We start from the raw sequence: 9,970 nt of genomic DNA, 5'->3' as shown, positions 1-9,970 counted from the left end.
ATCAGCTGAACCCCAGTGCACGCAGCACAGACACTACATTCATCTTGGTAGAGATGAGATGTTTATGTTAAAGTAGAAAATGTGCTGTTTATTTAAATCAGACACAGCCATATTACCTTCAGATGGTAATATCATGATCAGCTTTGGCACAAGGACAGCAATGATTAGAGAGATGCAAAAAAAGTCCAGTAAAGTTCTTGTAAAGAAAATCAGAAAAGCAGAAGGTAATTCACTCTTCACAGTTTACAGCTGCAAAGCAGTTCAGTTTCAAAATGTTTCTGATAACTGTAGGTGGGATGCCTTCCAGCCAGTATATGATTAAATGATATGGTAAAATTTAAGAGATCTAAATTCAGCTGTAACACCAAAAGTATGAAATGTTTGTTCTTTATTTTAAAAAATGAATTAAAAAAATTTATTAAAAAAAAATCAGAATACATTCTGAAATCAGAAAATAAATAAATATATAGATCAGGCATATAAAGGAATCAGGAGATACTAATAATTATAATTATCTTAAAGTGAAATACTTTAGTGCTTTTCCAGCGTTCATTAATACAATTCTCTGGAGCACAACTCATTATTCTGAAACAAAACAAAACAAAACAACAAACAAACAAAAAAAAACTAACAAAAAACAAACAAAAAACAAAAACAAAGGGAAAGCAGCAGACTCTAAGAATCCATTTACATTTTAAGTCAGCACCAGTACTATCCTGCACAAACACTGTATAGATAAAGTACACATACAAGTATATGAAGGTTCAAACAGGAAATTGTGGGTGAAAATTCAGCACCCCGATGTTTTATACAGTTTTGGAAGAACCACATTTCTCTTTCCTGGATTCCCAGTCTGCAAGGATGATCTGCCTAATTCTTGGCTGTGACAGACAGGTAATACTGTTGACATAGAAGGTGCTATGATTTCTTCCTGGAAGGAATTTTGACCCTTTCCTGACAGCTCTTGATCATCTTAATTTATCGACACTTTAGAAGTGAAGCTTCAGCTACAAAACATCTCAGCTGCACTCTCCTTGACCTTAACAATTAGTACTCTGGATTCAGCCTTTTTTTTGTTGTTTTTTTGTTTTTGTTTTTGTTTTTGTTTTTGTTGTTGTTGTTGTTTTGTTGTTTTGGTTTTTTTTTTCCTTTTTAATAGTTTTTTGAGCTTGTATGTAACATAGATGGTTAAAGATGAAGATGAAGATGACTGTCAGGATACATCCAATACCATGAGGAGTACCGGCATGAGGTGAGCTACACTTGATTCTGATCTCAGGCTCTTTTCAAACCCAGGCAGGATACTGATGCTTTAGTAACAGAAATTCATACCTGAATTTGTAAATAAAGTTTTCTTTGTCAGAGAAAGTCATGGTGAGAGTAGAGATTTAGGAAAGCAATTGAGAGAGAGATCTAATACATTTTCATGTTTGTTATACATTTTGTCAAGACGTGCATCATAAAGGTAGAGAAATTGAAGCAATATAGCATAGCAGTTGTATGTCATAACTAGTGAATCTGATTCCAGACAGCTGAGTCCTTAGGCATGAGGATTCTGGATTTGAGTGAAACCTGGAAGTTGCTAGGGACTAAAAGTACACCCTAGAGTATACTGAGGTATCAGCCTTAAGAAGGAATCCTGACTGCTCCAAGTTCAAATTTTCCAGCAAAGAAAGTTATCTTGCTTAATGTAACACTTTCACTGACCATCAGTGTCGTATTTTTGTTCAAAACCACCTACTCCTGGCAGATAGGATGTTGGAAGTTTGTCTTCCTACTGGTGCTCTTCATTTTTCCCAATAGCCAGGCAGCAGTGGTGACTTGACTTTATGTGAGGTGAGCTGTAGCACAGGCTGGAAAGTGTGAAGCAGTTCTTTTCAGCAATTTGCAGGAGGCAATCCTGGCCACAAATAGATGTTCCATGATTCTCTGTTTCTGCCATGCATAGGACATGGCGATAGTAATGGCTGCCCATAGCTATCTACCACAGCCTGCCATCAAACTGTTGTCCATGGAACAGATTGTAAGAAGTCTATTGCCTACTTTACAGATGATCACATAATTTTACATATCATAACACATATGAAATGTAACTGGGTTGGGCTAATTACAGTTTCACTAAGACTGCAAGCGAATGACATATTTCTCTGGATATGAGATCCTTTCCTTGGCAGAACACCACCTTCAGCTGAGGTGCATTGTCAGCACACAATGCCATTGTCACCAATTATGGACCTGGAGTTTCTGAAACATAATCAGACTAGACACTGGCTGAGCAATCTTTAACTAGGCCAGTAATGAGAACCTCTGTGCCTACCAGAAATGTATGGCTTTCCTCTGCAACAGAGAAGTGAGAGCAGAGGCTTGAAGAAATTAACTGAAAACAGAACTGTAACTAATCTGTTTATCTAATTTTTACCAGATGTTATAAGGTAATCTTGCAGAAGAAATCAAGTGAAATCAGCACAGGCACAATTGCTTCACTGTACCTTTGGGACTGCTGAGCAGAGAAATGTTCAGAGACCAGAACAAAAAGGTAGTAGATTGTAAGCCTTTTTCTGTTACAAGCAGAGCAATGAATTGAGACTACCTAGTTTTTCACAAACTCTTCTTTTTACATCCTTTGATGAGCAATCTTACAATCTGAGATCAAACTACATGTTCAGTGCTGCACAGAGCAATTTGCTGACTGTATGATGTATGATATATTATACATTTTGAAATAAGAAATGGTGTAGGAAGTAAAATATCATAGTCCACTGCACTGAGATCAGTGAGAATATGGCAGCCCATGGTTGTGGCATTGGCAGACTGAAGAATCCAGCTCAATGAAATTTGTTTTGAATTATCAAGCATTTACAAATCCTATGCAAAGTGTTCTCTGACTGAACTCTTGTGGATTTCTTTTCTTTCTTTCTTATCCTTCTCTTTTTCTTTCTTTTTTTTTTTCTCTTTAAAGAAAAGAAAGTCTAACATGAAGAATATGATCGTCATGTTTTTCTTCTGAAGAAAATCTTTCTTCTCCATATCTTTCTCAAAGACTGTTAAACACATCATCTTAATTCTGTATTTGAACATCTTCTGATTACAGATTGCTCTTCAATACTAAGTCAACATAATGCTTTCCTCTCTATTTTCCTTTAGCCTTACAGAAATTTGCTGCCAAGCCTTATATCCCATTGTGTTCTGCCAGAATTCGGCCATACCTGTTGCTGCAGAAGACTTGAAGGTAAGAGAAAGCAGAGCATGAAGTGCACGGTTGATGGATGGGCTGGGAACACTGAATTCAGAAGATTTAATTGCCATATTGGTTTTGCTGAACAAAGGAGCTTATTGCATCCAAACTACCAAACTTGAAGGGTGAATACATGGCTGATAATCAAATACTCCTAACTATACAGGGTTTTTTAATTTTTCTGGAAATGCAAAATATGTATGACAAATGATTTCTAATCCATCTTTCAAATCACTTTAGCTAAAAAAAATGTGAATAAAAGCAATTAGGCTTTCTTATTAATATCATCACCTGACACATCATTCTGCCTCTTTGCCAGCAAAAAGTACTGCTAACAAAGGTGTACCAAGAAAGTATTATAAGGAGGCCTGAAAGCATTAGAGAATTACTTTACAAGAGATGGCAAAATGAGACGATCCTGGAAAATGTGAAATATAGATCTGATTGATCTGACAGTAGGCTGATAGAATACTAATGAATATTTTTGTCCATTTTGTCTGACATGATGACATAATTTTTCTCAAGTTTGCTCACAAAAATTCCAATGTTCTGTTCATGTTTTCTTTTCAGGTGGTAGACAGTATGAGTAAAATAAACTGTGCATCTCTGTGTGAATTATGGGTTGGGTTTGTTTGTTTGTTTTAGTTTGTTTTTGTTGTTGTTGTTGGTTTTTTTTTGTTTGGTTGTTGTTTTTTTTTGGTCTGTGTGTGTATGTGTGTGTAAGAGAAAAAGCTTGGAGGTGATAAAAATACCTAGATTCAAATCTTAATTCTAGTATGACATTTACATGCACAGATAGATAATGTTTTGCTTGAAAAAAAAAATCATTGAAAATAAAATTTTGTTTGAGAATAATATTTGAAAGACATGTTAGTTAAATCCAGATGTAGGAGAAAGGGAAAGGAAGATCACTGGCAGTGTTGAAGCTTTCACTAACAAGTTAGAAAACAATTTTATTTTGAAAATGTTGACACCCTTAGTTTCATTATGCAATATTAGAAGCACTAGTTTTGAAAAATCTTTTTGTTTCACTGAAAAACAGCCCACTCATTCTACTTAAGAGAGCTATGGGCAACAAGGTTAAGAAGCAAAACTGAAACCTGAAGGCTGACATTAAATTTTTCACTTTCCTTTCTTTGAAAACCTGAACTGCTGATTTGATTAGACAAAATTGCTGTTTGTCTGCATTTCTGTAACTAAACATAATAAATACACAGGACTACATATCATATGGTATTTTCGATAATGTAATGTATTTTCAGTAGTACAAAGAGTTTGTGAAGGTAACAAAAACATTCTGGATGTATTTTCTGGGGGTTTGCTGCTTGGATTATTGTGTCTGAAATATGGCTATAGTATATGTAGTGCATTGGTGCAGTAGAATTAATGTCCTCTTTTCACAGTGAATATTTAGCTAAATTAGGAAGACTAATACCTGACTTTTGTTACAGATTCGGGATGACATATTAGCACTTTTCTGTCAGGAACTACACACATCTCCCCTCCCCCCAACCCAAGAAAAAAAAAAAATAAAGAGCTAACCATCATCCAGTATAGAGTGCCAACTGTGGAATATTGTATAAACAGATTGTATACCTTTTTACAGTAGGAGTTTTTATTTGTTTGGGAGTCACCGACAGCACTTTTCAGAGAAATTTCAGTCTTTATTTCATTCTTGGATCGTGTTATGTTCTCCATATTCCATATTTTTCTGTTCTGTAGCAATGCATCAACTCAAAATCTTATCCCAAGATTATGAATGTATGATAATTATGAATGGCAAAAAAAGCTGACCTAGACGGTTCTTAACCTTTATCAGAACACAGCTGAAGAAAAGTGTTGTTTGATGGAATGTTTATTTTGATCTGTGAGTCTCCTGCATACAATGTTTGAGGTTGCATTGACCATAAAACCTGATATAAAAGTAAATTTTCCTACCTGTCATTTTGATATTATAGAAGTACATTATTTTTTAATATTAAAAAATAGAGTAAATAGAAAAAATTGAACTGCAGACTCTGTTTTGTCAATGTTAATGACCAATAAATTGATTTTTGAAAAGGAAAGACAAATTCTATTGCCAGTAAAAATAGGGCAAAAAAATCTAATGATCCCCGATGTGTGATTCCCCAAAGGTTCATGAAGGAATTTCCCTGTTGTATACTGGTATTTCAGATTACATTAATGGTTAGACACAGTGAAGTATTTTGGAGGCTGTTTCTGTAACACTGAGTCTGATTTATTGCCAGAGGCAAGGTGCCAGACTGGATGCATCAGGGATTCTATCTGCTAAGAAATGCTTTGGTTTCTTTTGAGAGACTGTCCATATGCTCATTCATACCATAAGCATTTGTCTGTTTCTCTGAGTTGAAGAATTTTCACTTTTTTTGCAGGATCCAGGGATTCACTATCATGTCCTGTCCCCATGTGACAAAAACTGACTGAGACTTGACCAGCTCACTTCAGTAGTAATTTATAACAAGGCCTTGAGCATTCACCTTGGCAATTTAGCCTTCTTTTTCAATTTGGTTGCCTCTGTGTGTGTGTGAGATGCCTTTGCCCTGCTCTGCACTACAGTTATCTTAATTGTGCTTAAGACGATCTGAAGTATTTATTTGCCTACCCTGATTTTTAGAAAAAAAAGGTCATACCTTTAGTGTATCAAGTGTTTACAAGAACAGTAGACATTTGATCACTGTGATACCTTTTGTAAGCACTGTCCACAATATTTCTTTTATGGGCCCTTAGGAAGGTTAAGCAATGATTTGGACAGGATAGACATAATTTCTCTCCCTGAACTTGATTTCCCATTCTAACTGCATACTTCATTCTTTATCTAAAATATAGATGTCCTACACCCTGCTATATGTTGACCAATATATTCCATAATGCATTAGTGTTACTGGGATCCCCCTTTTAAAAAAAGTCCATGCATGTGTGCATATACACATGTGGATGCATGTGTACCTGTATTTCATTTATTCAGGCTGTTCCTACCTATTTCTTTGGTTTCAGACTTTTGTCCCTAAGTGGGGAAAAAAAAAAAAAAAAAAAAAAAAAGTGTGATTATCCAAAAATTGTGAGGAGCTGATTAAAAATTGTGAATGATACCCCATTTGACATTACGTATCTTCTATATCCTATTTAGAAAGGAGAAGGTGGCAGCGGTGCTTCAACCAACGTTCAACCCACTTTTATAAGCTACTTGCTTGTTAAAGCAAGGGATGAAGGTGTCAAGGTTGTGCCTTAAAGTCCTATTGAAGCCTAAATTGCACATATATTTGTCACAATACAAATGCCTTATTTCTGTAACATTTGCACATGCTACATGTGTATTCAAATCCAGGGGATCTGACATGTCCAGAAAATATGAGTTCCAGCACGTATTCTATGTACTGTTTATTTAGGCATGACACAATCTTATTTTTCATCCGAGTTTTTTATGTGTAAAAAACAGCTCCAAGTCTTTGCAGATGGTCACCTTAGCTCTCAGACACGTTGTATTCCAATGAAATTTACTGGAATACCAAGATTGGCCAAGATTTTTTCACTCCTGACATAAAACTAATGTTACTTTTAACCACTGCTGTTAATAGTCTAGTAATATTTTATCCATTTATCAACATTATTTCTTTCTTGTTTTTGTTCGCTTTTTGTGTTTATGTGGCTTGTTTATTGTTTTGAATTTTTTTTAGTAGAACTCCTAACCAATATATTTTGAATAATGCATAAGCCAAGTAAAGAAATATCTATGGGTACTTTGCTACAAACCCTAGATATATAGACTGGATACATGGCTTCTGTTTATTTCTTTGCTTTTAAATCAAAGCCAATCTCAAATCTGAAATGACCTCTTTACTTTGGAACAATTCATTATGAGTGCTGAAGAGGAATGTTTATGTGGCTTAAGTAAATTAGTGAGAACTGGAAGTCTCTAAACAATCCTCACTTTCATTTGACCTTCTAGAACACATTGTCCAAGTATGCTTTCAAAAACTTAATTGTATTTTTAATCCAATCCAGTCCTAGCAGAGCTGCACATTTCTTTAATAAATTACTGTTTCCATTAACTGACAAAGTGGAACCACTCTCAGGCAGTCACTGAAACTTGCCTTTTCACAGAGTCAGAACATGCTGTCAGTGTACATTTACTGTGGACCTCTAGGAACAGGATCCTGAGTAAATATTATTGAGATGGCACTTTATTTTTTAAACAAGCACACAGAAAGAAACACTACACAGTTCCAGTTCTTCATACATTCGTATAGTAATCCAGCTGTCAGTTCATTCTCCCATGGACTTGAAAAGGAACACTGAATTGTCACCTCTGCATTTGTGAATTTATATTCTACATTCCATTCCCAGTGAGAACACAAGCTACTGAACCATTTCAGATTGGGGCCCAAATATGTACATATTTGCAAGCCTATATACTGAGCAGAAAATAATTCTGAAATAAGGGGCTGGAACAGAGAATACAAGTTGAAGCAGGACAGTCTGATTTAGTTATTAGATGAAGGTGTTTGGAAAAAGTAAAGAGCTCAGCTCCCAGCTCTAAAACCAAGGTAAGTTTTCTGAAGGGCTCTTTAATATGAAATGCCTTGGAGAAGAGACTGGATTATAGAATGTTTCTATAAAAATTTCTACTCCATTAGAAAAGGAAGTCACCTCTGATGCTGAACATTTTCAATTATTTAGAGGAGCTAACCCTCTGCCATTTGTCCTAGTTCACCCAAACACAATGCTTGGAGCCAACACATTGCTTTGTACCTTAGGAGCCCATCCAGAAAAGCCTAGAAAGTAATTAAACATTAGATATTGCAATCTTTATTCAAAACAGTTTCCAAATGATAGAGGTCATTTTCCTAGGTTACCTCCATAACTGTTGATTTCTTTACCACAGAGCTTTCCAGATCAAGAAACTGACTTCTGCAGAGACTTTCTTCTTATACTGACTACAGGGTGACACTAGCTTTCTTCAGCTAAAATTTTCCTTTTATACTGCTCCCTCAACACCTTACTTATTTCAGGGGATTTCGTTTCTGCTTATTTTTGCTGGATTATCAATGAACAAAAGATGATTCCCTATAGGATAAGGCTGTAAGAAGTAGGGAAGTAGAACCATCTTATTCAGTCCAGATTTAGATCACACTTTCAGGGCTTCTCACTATGCCAAATTCTGATATGTTTGTGCTCAGTGAACATACTACAACTACATGTGCAGATCAATCATTTACAAGCTGATTAGAAAAGGGCCTGGAGTAATGAAAATCACATCCCAGTGAAAAGAAAATTTTTTTCTATCCCACCCACACATTTGGTGTGGGAATATCAGTTATTTTCTCATTTCACTCTCAGTCCAAAAAGTGAAAACACTTAATTACACAATACTATATGTAACTAGGGAAATTAATTTAAGCCAGAAATCTCTAATACTGCCAAGAAGTATGGAGACAGACAAGCTAAGTGTATATAAAGAACTCATTTCATAATATTGCTTCTCAACCAGTGAGGTGTGCCTTTCTCAGTGAGGTGAATGGAAATACAAATGAGGCATGTGCTGTGATGAGGCACAAAGGAGATAGTAACAGGGTGTGAGTGAAACAGGATAAGTTGTGATGCACTTTTTGGCAGTGCTTAAACTCAGGTAAAGCTGTTGAGTTTTTTAATTTCATCATGGTCCCACACAATAGAATTATATTCAGTAACTGCATAACAGTAGTATTTTTGATTATACTAAAAATGTGGCCTTTGGAATGCTTTCTTGCCTAATGACATACATCCAAACTTTAATACTCTTCTTTGGGGCCATGTAATAATTTCTACCAAAACAAAAACAAACAAACAACAACAACAAAAACAGATTAAAGGCTATTCTATGTTTATTCATTTAGGTTGAGTACACCTCATTTTCTCAAAATCTGGAAGCTTTTATCATCCCCGGGTCAGTCTAACATATAAGTGTCAGAGTGACTTGAAATTACATGTGGCATAGATACAAAATAAAGGAATAAAGAAAGGAATACATACAAAATAAAGGAATAAAGAGCTATGAATAAACTCTCTATTGTAGAAACAATTGTAGGGGGGTGTTCTGCTAGGAGGGAGGGCAGTGGGTGTAGTCTACCTTTATTTCAGCAAGGCATTTGATATTGTCTCCCATGACATCCTTATAACAAAGCTGAGGAAGTGTGGGATAGATGAGTGGACAGTGAGGTGGTTTGAGAACTGGCTGACTGTCAGAGCACAGAGGGTCATCATTGGTGGTGCAGAGTCCGCTTGGAGACCTATAACTAGCAGTGTTACCCAGGGGTCAATGCTGGATCCAGTCTTATTCTACATCTTCATCAGTGAGCTTGATGAGGGGATAATGGCCATCCTTAGCAAGTTTGCTGATAATACGATGCGGGGATTGGCTGACACACCTGAAGGCTATGCTACCACTCATCAAGACCTGGACAGCCTGAAGAACTGGGCATTAAGAAACCGGATGAGGTTTAACAAAAGCAAGTGTAAAGTCTTGCTTCTTGGGAGGAATAATTGCATGCACCAGTACAGGCTGGGGGAAGACCTGATGGAGTGGAGCTCTGCAGAGAGGGACCTGGGCATCCTGGTGGACAACAGCTTGGCCATGAGCCAGCAGTGTGCTCTTCTGGCCAAAAAGGCCAATGGCATTCTGGGGTGCATTAAAAACAGCGTGTCCAGCAGGTCAAGGGAGGTGATCCTCCCCCTCTA

General features: G+C 36.3%; 1 long non-coding RNA gene across 1 annotated transcript; it reads left to right on the top strand.

Moving 5' to 3' along the window:
- The first annotated feature begins 1,139 nt into the window (after nt 1–1,139).
- LOC146761434 (uncharacterized) lies at nt 1,140–9,337 on the top strand. Its single transcript, XR_014944120.1, has 4 exons — nt 1,140–1,252; nt 2,423–2,536; nt 3,145–3,229; nt 5,629–9,337. It is a non-coding gene; the product is annotated as an uncharacterized LOC146761434 (long non-coding RNA).
- Nucleotides 9,338–9,970: the final 633 nt, after the last annotated feature.

The sequence above is a fragment of the Coturnix japonica genome, chromosome 3 (genome assembly GCF_054131305.1).
Source record: "Coturnix japonica strain WE chromosome 3, WE-NBRP24, whole genome shotgun sequence".
NCBI lineage: Eukaryota > Metazoa > Chordata > Aves > Galliformes > Phasianidae > Coturnix > Coturnix japonica.
This window is presented reverse-complemented; position numbering and strand designations above follow the sequence as displayed.